The sequence below is a fragment of the Acomys russatus genome, chromosome 21, assembly GCF_903995435.1.
Source record: "Acomys russatus chromosome 21, mAcoRus1.1, whole genome shotgun sequence".
Taxonomy (NCBI): Eukaryota; Metazoa; Chordata; class Mammalia; order Rodentia; family Muridae; genus Acomys; species Acomys russatus.
Window position 1 is genome coordinate 12,645,390 of NC_067157.1, and position 12,934 is coordinate 12,658,323.

The window sequence follows — 12,934 nt, forward strand, 5'->3', positions numbered from 1 at the left end:
TTCAAATTACACTAAATTCTATGTTCTGATGTGATAATGGATTCATGAAGTTTATGCAGTAATAGAACAAGGGAAATCATAAATTTGGGTATTTTAGTAATACACTGATGAGACATTAAGGCAAGAGGGTTACAGCAAAGTGGAGAGATGTCTTCTACTGGCCTCAGGCGTTATTAATGACATCTTTAGCCTTTGGGTTGGTGGAAGGAAGTTCTGTAGGTAATTTCTAATGTACTTACTAGGAGTTGCTAAATAAAGTACTTAAGTATTATAAATAGTCACAAAAAATTGGCACACAAGTCACACACAGAAGTAGGGAATAAAGGATAATTGGGAACAGAAACAGTCCACTATAATTGGGGTCTGGCCTACAGCATTCCAACTCTTTACAACTGCTGCAGTTTTAGTCAGCCAACCAGTTCTGTAGTGTGTTTAACACAGGGATGGGGTTTGTTTGTTTTCTAGGAATTTCAGTTCACAGACAGCTTCTGAATGCCTAACCTCTAAGCAGAAAAGAACAACAATGATTCCAGATGATTCCTAAAGACAGAGGAGTGAAAATAAAACACCAGGTGATCACACTGTACCCCTGTCACCAAGAAAATGGAAAAACCCTTCACTGAAGTAGATGAGACTTTGGGCAGTAACACACTCTCTCTCATAACACGGCTCTATCTGTAGACGTATGGAATGCCATAACATGGCTCTATCTGTAGACGTACGGAATGGCCGTTTTCTGCTTTCCTGGCACTCATCACAATGGTGGTTCTGAACATGGCACTATTGTGACTCTCTGGAAGCATTTGACTTGTTGGAAAGTTTGGAGATAACCTTATTTCAGTCCAAGCTGGATTCTGTTTTGTAGAATGTTCTACATAAATAATTAATAATCAGTCTTCCTAGTAGCAATAAACAGCCTAGGAATCAAGAATAAAAGTATGAATCCCAGCTACTAAAAACAAAGAAATCTTGAAATTTTCAGGCAAATGGCTGGAACTGGAAAATATCATTGTGAGTGAGGTAACCCAGACCCAGAAAGACACACATGGTATATACTCACTCATAAGCAGATATTAGCCATACAATACAGGATAACTGCACTACAATACAGAGACTGAAACATCAACCAAGGGCCATGTATGATGTGGACCTAGGCCCTCTGCTCAGATGTAGCAGCACGGTCTCCTTGTGGATGCCAAAATGCGGAGAGTAGGGACTGCTTCAGACATGCACTCTGGCCACCGAACTTAGATCACTTCCCCTTGGAAAGACAGCTTTGCCAGGCTACAGAGGAAGAGGTTACAGGTAGTACAGATAAGACTTGATAGGCTGAGGTCAGATGTTAGGGAAAGAGGGCTTCCCTTTCTGAGTACTAAGGGAGGAAGGGAGAGGGGAGGAGGGAGGGAGGATTGGGAGGGAATGAAAGAGGGAGCTACAATCAGGATGTGAAGAATTTAAACTGCAGAACAAGCAGGTAACTTATATTGCTAATCCCATTATATGGGGATAGCTCTGAGACTGGCTGAGACATGAATGCCTAGGCATAGACAGTGCTTCTTGTTGGCTACAGAGCCCCTATGAATTACTATTAGGTGCCATTCTTCATATGGCATGAATGAAGATTTACAGATGTCTTTTTTTCTGCTCATACAAAGAGCAGAAAACCAACCTTAACTGTTCTGTGCATCATGCACATCTTATACACCTATAACTTTAGGACTGTATAATGCTTGTGAGAAATTATACGCTTTCAGAACAAAAGAACTAAACACTGACATTGGATTAGACTGGCAGGACGCACTCCTCTCAGCATGCTGGACACTGACATCCTGTACCCTTCATATTCCAGTACCAAGTGCTTCAGTTGCTGTTCCTCATCAGAACAAGACAGCTCCCAGCACACTTTCAAAGAAAGCTTCCAATCCCAATTGGTTCAGCATTTCAAATTGTCCCACACAGGACCCTAAGCCTGGAAATTCTCAACATTTAGAAACTGGATCACAAATGCGATTCCTAGCTTCTTTAATCATTTCCCCAATTTTATTTGGGCCCCTACAAAGGTATCATTAATCCCAAATCAGCTGGAAGGAACATTAAGAGAATGTCACCACATTTTCCTTAAGGGGGCCTGGGGAGGTGTTTGATTGCTTTCTTGGGCTATAGAGGGTTATTATCAATGGGAGTTGGTTACCAGTTATTATTGGTCTTATTTAGAAAGAAAACAAGGTTAGACTCAGCAATGTCTCTCTTTTCCCTTATCTTACATTCTTAGGTTTAGAGATGGGGGTTGACAAGAAAGAAGTGGGGGAATATATAAATATATAAGGAAGACAGAACAAAAAGTAGATTAGTGAATTTACTCCTCAACTTAATGTCTCAGTTGTCACTCACAAGGTTATTTTTAATTCATTGGTATAGAATTTTGTATATAGATGCAAAATAAGTTTAATTCTAGATACAGTGGTAGAATTTAAATATAAGTTTATTCTTCACACACACTATATATATATATATATATATGTGTATGTATATATATATGTATATATATATATACATATATATATATATATTCCAGTATGAGGTATTGTACCCATACAACTCAATTATAATACAAGGCTTACTTCCAATACCTTGAAAGTGCTATTGCAGGCTATTTAGGATAAATAAGTTATACAAGTTAATTGTTAGTTAATTAAATCATGGTCATGTCAATCACTTTATCACAAGAATATACATCTTAGGTGTGGCAGGTAGATAGGATTCTATAGTCAGATAAGGTAGGGTATTTAGATAAGGTCTTCAAAAACCTCAGGCCCATGCAGATTGTGGCATTTAAAAGTGTTTTATTATTTTAAAGATTCACTGACAATGAGACAAGTTAACTCCTAGCAACATCCAGCCCACCTCAAAGAGGATGATGAACATCAAAGAACCTCCTTATGAAGATAGCTTCAAATTTGGCAAACAAGCCACTAGTAAAAGTGTTGTTATTTCTACTACAGACAGAATTCTGCCTAAAAAAGGGCAAGCTTGGATGCAGGTAGAGTTGACGGCCAAACTCTGACAAATCAGGGTAAGCAAGTCCTCAATAGTTCCTGCCTCACAAATATGTCCGTCAGATATATTGGGCCGGAAGGCTGAAGAAGATGCTCCAACATAATAGAGAGTTTTGGGTGACTATTCAGGTAGAAAACTGTCTCTGTCATCCTCTCGTTTAGAAAGCTACTAACCTGCACTCCTGGCATACTCAGGTAATCAAGTTTATTCCTTGTCAGGTTTCTGATGGAGTTGACGACCAGGTAGCTTAGCTTCACAATGAATCTTAGTTGTTTAGGGGTTAAGATGCTTTTAGGTCTAGATAGATGTTTTAAGTTGATAATGACAAGATGTGATGGTAATTGACTTACATTCAGAAATTTAAAGGCACTAAGATAGGAGAGATGTTTTTTTCAAGGCTGTCAAATACAAATAGCCAAAAAACTAAGAATGTAACATTTATATAATTCCTGATTGTGTCATGGTTCTTATTGCTATAGGCAGATTATTGTATATAGGTGTAATAATAAAAATGTATATGTAAAAATGTTTAATTAATAAAAAGCATGTGTCCTCTCATAATAAAAAAATATAGTTGACTTGCAGAATATGTTTCCTTGATATTAAACTTTTCAGGTATGGAGATCTTGATTCTCATAAAGGAACCAGAAGTTGTCACATAGTCATTCTGAGTTCCTCACGTCCATGAACTGTGGGAAACTGAGGAGGCCTTGAGTAAATTTTTGAGGAGGATGAAAGGCTCTGACCCATGAGAAGACAAAGCCTTTCTCTGGGTCAGCCTCGGCAAGCTAAGCCTTACTCTGTCCAAGTACAAGTGTTTATGGATGATTGATCAGTGTGTACAGAAACTAGCAACGGCAGCTTCCTCCTCCCAGACATTTATAGCCCTAGAATTCTCGCCTACATACACTTCCGCTACCAAGACTATCCGACCTTTCCTCCAGTTCTGTATGCAGTAAACATGTTGAGGTTCCAGGTGGTTAGAGTAGTTGGTGCCGCTCCATAAGAGTGGGCAAAACTCACCCACGATCTCAGCCTTTCTGTACATGCGTCTGTGTGTCTGTCCATTCTTCATTCTCCAGCATCTAGACAGGTTAGACAGGTTCCCAGGACCAAACTCAACTGTTTGGGGGGGCGGCAGGTGACTGATCCTGTTTTCTAAAAGAAAATTATTCTTTCTACCTGATAGGAAAAGAGCAGGCTGGAACCCTGCGATTCTCTCCAATGGCTTCTCACTGCACTTCCAAGTGCAGTAGCAAAAAACGTAACAAAAAATTACATAAAATAAGTCACATCCCTTGATGAGTGAGTAGGCTTTTGAAGGAGGAACTTTTTTGTTACCACACGAGAGAAGGAACTGTGATCAGCTCAGAATAATGAAAATATGACATAAATAGAGAATGAATATAATTAACAACCAGTCAGAAAAGCAGAAGCTACACAGCTCTTGCATGCGTGTTCCTTCTACCCTTGTATGACTTCTATGCAATTCTTGTGATTTTTATATCATTTTTTTGAAGATTAAATTTACAATGTATATGTTCTGTTAACAGTATTTTACGATGGGCCTCTGGCTGAATCTGAGTAGTAATTGACAGAGAGTTCAGAGATGGATACAGTGTCTGCCAGGATTATGCCTCATTTCGTTTCTGGGAAAAGGTGAGAACATCTTCACTTGTATGAATCGTAACTGTAAATTGTGAGGGAAAAGCGGATAAGTGTGTGTGTGTGTGTGTGTGTGTGTGTGTGTGTGTGTGTGTGAAAGTTCATGATGCAGGGAAGCGTAGATGTGTATTTGAAGAAGCAGATGCTGACAATTAACGACTGTTTGTCCCTTAGTGTCACCTCATCCATCTATCCTAGCTGCATCTTGATGGAACCACAACTCTGCAAGGGCCACTCCTACTTTGTCATCTAGGGCCAATGGTCAACTCTGCCAAAAACAGGTGGCCAACAAACAAGGCTGAAGAAAAAGGAAGTGCCTATTTAATTTGTAAACTGGCTGCTTGTATGCCTAAGTTTTCTCACATAAGCCAATTGTCTCCATCCTGGCAGCATTTTTCTCAGATCAGTTTCTCATTAAGTTTGCAGTTTTCCCAGAATCCAGCCTAATACTGCCTAATACAGCCTAAAACCTTCCAGGCAGCAATCAAGGTCACCAGAGGCCCTTCTCGGGTTTTAATGATTCCCAGCCTGTCTCCTCATCCTTTCTACCCCTACACAGCCGATGCTTCTTGTTCATTTGGCTAACTTCAACATGTTGATGTCATTTTAGATAGCTTCTCTCTCTTTTTTTAAACCATTGGAAGTGTTAAGTGTATAGCTAGTTGCAAACTACAGCGTCTTGTTCAAACACCTGACGGAGTTGCTGCCTCCTAGATAGCCTGGTAGGTTATATAAGCATAAAATTTTAAAGCAATGTTGAAGTGAAATCTTAGTGATAATAACTAAAATACGTTGAGCTCTTGCTGTATGGTCATCACTGCTCTAAGCTCATTAAATTAGAGTCGGGTTACAAAAGGCCTCGCTCACCAGGTGAACAAATTATACATGTTCTGTGTCGAGTGAGGACTCCCCTGAAAGTTGGGGGTTTTGTTTTGTTGTATAAAATAGGGAAATGGACAGTTTGATCTTTAAAAGATAGCACTAGGGATATGTGAACACATGGATTTTAGGAAAGTATACTGGAGATATTAAGACCATAATCTGACAGTTACAAGACAAGAGCCATGATGAAGATCTAATCTGACAAGGAAGTAAGGACCTTAATGAGGTATTTAAAAAATATCGCCACTGAGCATGGTGACAGACACAAATTGGTGTCTAAAAAGAGGGAAAGTATTATTTTTCAATTCAGCTGTTAGCAATGAAGACACGATACCAGTAAGAAACCCGTGAAATTTTAGAGAGTGGAGCAGAAACTTACAGTCTAATGGAGCTTGCCATCTTAACTGAGCCATATGCCTTTTGACCTGGCTGCAATCTTAGTCTCTGTTGGGGTTTAGGTTTTAAATGTCTCCCATAAGTGTATATATCTCAATTTCAGTCCCCAGGTGGTGGCATTGCTTTGAGAGCTTGCTGAATATGTAGGATAAAGGTTTGCCTAGCAGAAATGGCTCACTTTGCAATGCATGGCTGCTTCTAGTTCTGGCATAAGCACTCTGACTCCAGAGTCACTATGACATGCACAGTCTCAGCAGGCCCCTATGGGCCCTGGTTAGTCGGCTCTGTTGGTCTTCTTATGAAACTGCTGTCACTTCCAGGTCCTTTTCTCTTTCCCACCATTTTTTTTCCCACAAGACTCCCTACACAATTGCCCAATGTTTGGCTGTGAGTCCCAGCATCCGTTTTGAGGTGATGCTGGGTGGAAATTCTCAGAGAACAACTCTGCTTGACTCCTGTCTGCAAGCAAAGCAGAGTATCCTTAATAGTGTCAGGGGTTGGTGGACTCTCTTGCCTGCTTTTCAATTACAGTACTTCCCTTGGTGGGACTGCCTTGCCAGGCCACAGGGGAAAAGATGCGGTCAGTCCAGATATGACCTGATGAGCTGGGGTTGATGGAAATGGGGGCTGCCCTTTTCTGAAGAATAGGGGAGGGGCATGCAGAAGAGGGAAGGAGGGTGGGACTGGGAGGTGAGGATGGATGGGGCTACAGGCAGGATATACAGTTAAGTAAAAAAAAAAAAAAAAAAGAAGTGTGAAGCCATTTATACATTTTTCTGTGACCATGCCCTCTCCACAAGGATGGGATGATTCCATGATATTGAACCAAATAAGCCATTCCTCCTTTAAGTTGCTGCTGTCAAGAACAAATATAAAAGAGAAATTATAACTAATATAATCTCTTATAGTAGACTCTGTTCATCTGAGTAGCTACCATGTGCTTCCTGGAATAAATAGTCATATATTAGTATTTTATTTTATTCAGTCACTACTGTTTTTGAAAGGCATCCTATAATTTGTGTATCATTACAAATTAAAACTGTAAACAATAATTAGAAAAATTTAAAACATTAAAACAAATGAAAAATTAAAAATGAAAAAACTTTGAAATACTCTTAAAATTTAATCAGAAAGGTAAGACAAAAGTCTCTTGAAAAGAAAATAATCAACAAAACTAAACATGACATGATGAGTGTTGTGAGATGTGCCGCCACTGCAGAGGATAGACAGAGTACTATAAACATTAACACAATGATTGATGCCAGAAGGGAGCCCTGACATGCATTAGATAGTGTAACTGATCATTCAAACTACAAAATTGGACCAATTATTCCAATATCTTAAGAAATCCACTATTGAGAAGCAGGGCAGAGCTGGGGAGAAATTTGTAGTCAATTGGCATCATGCTTGCTTAGCAAACATGAAAATTTGAGCTTAATATCTAGAGTTCATATAAACCAAAATACGAGTGTGGGAGTGCACACTTGTAATCTCAGAGCTGGGGTTGCAAAATCAAGTGGCTCTTGGGGGACTGTTGACTACTCAGCCTGGAACACTTGATGAGTTCCATGCCAGTCAATGACTCTGTCCCAAAAAACATATTCCATGGAAAACCAGGAAACTGTGCAATGCCTAAGAAATGATACCCAAGATTGTTTACTGGCGCGCATGCGCACACACACACGTGCGCACACATGTACACACACACACACACACACAAGGTTCCATCTCCCCATTTACATACATATACACATACAAAAAATAAGACGTATACAGATAAAAATTACTGGGAGAATGGCACAGTATTTGTTAAACAAGAACTCAAACTGAACTAAAAACTGAAGTTATAAAGTAAACAGATGAAAAGAAAAAAGTCCCTAAAAGATATTTCTATGCCATTGACCATTATTATTAGCATTAGTGTGGTTTGAATAGGAATGACCCCCATAGGCTCATATAGTTGAATGCTTATTCATTAGGGAGTGGCACTACTTGATGAGAATTTAAAGGCGTGGCCTTATGGAATAGGTGTGGCTTTTTGAAGGAACTGTGTCAATGACAGTGGGCTTTGGGTTTCAAATGCCCAAGACAGGCCTAGTGTCTCTGGCCTTTGGAGCTGAGTATAGAACTCTCAGCTGTCATGTCTGCCTCTGTGCCACCGTCATCCCTGCTGTGAGAAAAATGGACAAAACCTCTGAAACTGTAAGCAAGGCCCAATTAATGCTTCTTTATAGGAGTTGCCAAAGTGTCTCTTCACAGCAATAAAATCCCAACTAAGACAGGCCCAGGGGCCCACATTTACAAACCCAAGGTGGGAATATTGTGAGTACAGCACCCAACGGGGACTGTATAGCAAGACCCTGTCTCCACAGGCTGAGGGGAGACTTCGTTCATGGAAAAAAGGAGATTAACAATTGTTTGAATGTATTATTTTTCCTTTTATTTGTAGGAGTCAATTTGACTGCATCTTGAAATTTTTTACTTTTACTTTTTAATGGTCCATGTGTATACAGGTTTGTATATGCGTGTGTGTGGCAGGGTGGGGAGCTGGGTTGACAAGAGCACAGGTGGGTTGACAAGAGACACAGAGGTGTCAAATCCTCATGGAGCTGAAGTCACAGTGGGTTGTGCTGAGCAGATTCTCTTTCTGTCTCTTACTTTATCTTACCTATGAATTTCTTACATTGTCTATAAGGCCTATTAGTACTCCAAATGTACCTACTAGATAGGAAGGAAAAATCATTTAAGCATTTTAAAAGTTATATACAATGACAATTTTAACTCCTGTTTCTGTTTATATAGAATGAGAAGCTGGTCTAAACATTTCTTTCTTTCCTTTTATTATTGTAAATACATATGGTAATCCAGGTAAATATTTTTTACACATTTTACTGGGAAAATATAATCAAATGTAATGGTTCCCATGTATCTTCTATCTACTTAGCATCTAGCTCAAGTCATACACTCCATTTGTTAAAATTAAATCTATAATGGAGCCAGTTGATTCTTCCCTCTTCCAACTCAGGGCATGTGAGTGTAAGATTGTTGTAGCCATCTTCAGGTTGTTTTGAGGACATAAATTTCTGGGATTAAAGTGTTTATAAGCTTTCTTTTCCTGTCAGTGTCATCTGTTATATTTCTTGTCAAGGATCTAGAAGTTAACCTTGAATAAGAAAAAAAATGCTGTTAAAAAGTAATGCATAAAATAAAGTGACAATTGCATCTTTATCCCTTCTAGCTGCATGTCAATGTCACTATTAATCTTATTAATTAAAACCAAGCAATACCTACCATACTTTGTTCAAATCATCTCAAGTATACACAGTGCCCTTTACATTACCTAGTCTATAAATAAACTGTGAACATGTGACTTGTTTCCATGGCAATAAAACAGTCTTCCCTTGAGTTGTCAAGGCAATGTGCAGTAGGCTAGCAAATTGGATAGACATGGGAGATATCTGTCAAATAATAGGTTTTTAAAAAGCTAACATAATTCAGTAAGCAGTGATCTAGCTAAAAATAAAACAAAAAAAAAAATCACAGTATGAGAGCATTTTGGTTTTAATGACCTGTTAACACATTTTTTTTCTTAGAGAAATAATCTTTCTGTTTTCTAAGAAGATCCCTGTTCTTTGGGTGGACATCTGGTAATTAAGTCTCATTTAGGGTGGAGCACTCCAAATCTATTATTTTCAGCACATTGGCTGCTTGAGAGTCTCTGTGATAGTTGTCATCTACTGCAAGACTCTTCTCTGATGGGGGTTGACATACGCACTGATCTGTGGGTATAGCAATACGTCAATAAGGAATTGTTTTGATATTGTGCCCACTTAGCAGAAAATGTAGTGGTAGATTCTCCTTACGGTCTATGACCTGTCTAGTCACAGGTTTTTGGACATGTTAATGGTGTCAGGTATGACTTTCTATCTCATCGAGTGAATGTTTGATTCTAATGTGGTTTGGCTACTCCTAGAACATTCATGCCACCACTGTGTCAGAGATCATACTGTGTCTGGCCAGAAATTATTGTAGGTTGTGGGATTAAGAGCTGGATGATACTGATGCTTACTTCTCTCCTATGGCAGTATGCACACCACTTTCTTATTTTGGGGGAAGGGGTTTGGAGACAGGGTTTCTCTGTGTAGCCTTGGCTGTCCTGGACTCACTTTGAAGACCAGAGAGAGAGAGAGAGAGAAACCCAACCTAATGGTACTGTTTGAATGCAGTATGCAGTGTCACTTCAGACTAGATGTTACTCTCCCTTCTCTTTTATTCTTGGGATAAATCTTAATACATAAAACTTGCTGTCAACAAATTCTGGTGTGTACACAGAAAAATTATTAAATATGTGCACAATTTTGAACAAGAAACCTCTAGAATTTCATTATCATGTATAGCTGGGATATCTTCTTTAATCTTTTGGCCCAGTGTGTCTGACAGACATATTTGAGAGGCAGGAACTATTGAGGACTTGCTTACCCTGTCTTGTCAGAGTTTGGCTGTCAATTCTATCTTTAGTTCTATGAGGTACATTTGTATTCCATGAGGTGAAGTATTTTATTTATCAACCAAAAGTATTCTTGGTTCTGATTTCTTCATATCTTTTAAAGATACATTTCTAAGGAAAAGAAAATAAATTGCATTTTTTCCTGTTGACACTGTTTACATTAGACTTCTTCTGCTCCATGAACTTTATTACATTAAATAGAAGCTTCTTTTTGAACTCTGAATACCCATAGTAAAATCCATAATAATTATTTTTACATCTATATACCAGTGTATACTTTTCTTGGGAGGACGTTTTCTGTAGTTACTTTTACTTTATTTTGTATGAAATGTTTTGCCTAGCTCCATCTTCAATCTTTAAATAAGGTCAAAAAATACTTTGGGCAAATGCCCTTAAATGCATCAGTATTCTGTCTTCTTTGATTACACACTTAAGGGTAGCTGAAACAACTTGGCAAGGTGATAGGCCGTTGTTATTTTTACCCACAGATTCACCCTAAGAACACAAGTTAAAGTGACTTCTCCTTGTCAAAATGATTTCTTAGCTTTCATCGAAGACTGTGACTTCAAGGGACTGTAAATTTTAGACTGAAGGGTCAAGCTTTTGAGGATGGAGAGAGTGAGTGAGGGAAAGGGAAGAGGAAAGAAAGGTGAGAGGAGAAGAGGAGTATTAACTCATTATTTTACCTCATCCTTTTTCTTATATCCCATATGTGAATAAAGGCTGCAATGTCAACCTTGGCTGAGAGAGAGAGAGAGAGAGAGAGAGAGAGAGAGAGAGAGAGAGAGAGAGAGAGAGAGAGAGAGAGAGAGAGAGAGAGAGAGAGAGAGAGAGAGAGAGAGAGAGAGAGAGAGAGAGAGAAGAGTCTTATTTTGGAGTCATTCACTGTCCTCATTTCGTCAATACCAAGTTCTTCAGCACTAACTTAAAAATGTTATGCATGTACATCCACTCACGTCTTCTATGGACACATCCTCTAATTTGGCCATTTTTATCTTTCATGAATTATTACAAATCTCTGGACCAGCTCAAGCAGCAATATCATCTCTTGTCATTAACTGTTCTATTTTTCCAGAATTTTTAATTAAGTATTTTTGAGGTTATAATTTAAGTATAATGTTCCTCCTTTCCCTCCTTTCCCCTCTAAATGTTCCCCAAAATCCTTATCTATGTTCCTTCAAATCCAAGGTCTCTTTTTCATTGGCTACTATTGTGTATATACATATATTCTTATGTATAATGTACTGAGTCCATATTGTGGTATCTGTATGTGTGTTTTCATGGCTGACCATTTCTTGCTGAGTAGCCACTTGGGATTCTCTTTCCTGGGAGGACCACTACTCCTGGCACCAGCTTCATTAGTTACCTGTGCCTCTTTATGAAGGGCTGAGGACTGCGGACTTTTCTCCATCCGGTTTGACATGTTGTTTTTGGTGTTGTCATTGTTCAGCATACATGTGGGCCATAATGCTGTCGAGACTACAAATATAGCTTCTGCCTCTGATGTGACCAAGAGACACAGTATCTTAGCAAACTCCATGGTCCTCTGGCTTGTCCTGTTTTTCAACTTCCTCTTCCACAATGCAGCCTGAGCTTCGGTGCCGTAGTGTTTTGTAGATGTAGCCACTGGGAGTGGACTCTACAACTCTTTCCTACCCTTTAACTAATGTGCAAAATAACGTGTGCATCTGCTCATGCCTATTTAAAACCCAGCCCCTTTTCTGTTTGTGTCGCTAGGTTTCACTCTAGGGTCACGTACATGCTCGGTTAGCACACCCCCACTAAGTGACACCACTGGATCCTCAGATCTTCCAAAATTTTGACCTTCCAGCTTTCAAGGATCAGCTTTCAGGAAAAAATTTAAATTTAATTATATATATATATTTTTTAGCATTTCATACTCAAGTTCTGTATTTACAGTACTTCAACTCAATACTTTCCCTTCTTCAAGTATCTCCTTCCAGTATCTTCTATATCCTTCAATTCCCTCTCAAATTCATAAACTCATCTTTTGTATATACATATATGTGGATACATACAACCTCCTGAGCCCATTTAGTGTCATTCATATTTATTTATTTATTTATTTATTTATTTTTCTCTTTTTTAAAATTAATTTATTCTTGTTACATCTCAATGTTTATCCCATCCCTTGTATCCTCCATTCCTCCCCCCTCATTTTCCCATTATTTCCCTCCCCTATGACTTGTCCTGAGGGGGATTACCTCCCCCTGTATATTCTCATAGGGTATCAAGTCTCTTCCTGGCTACCTACTGTCCTTCCTCTGAGTGCCACCAGGTCTCCCCCTCCAGGGGACATGGTCAAATGTGAGGCACCAGAGTACGTGAGAAAGTCATATCACACGCTCCACTCAACTGTGGAGAATATTCTGACCATTGGCTAGATCTGGGAAGGGGTTTAAAGTT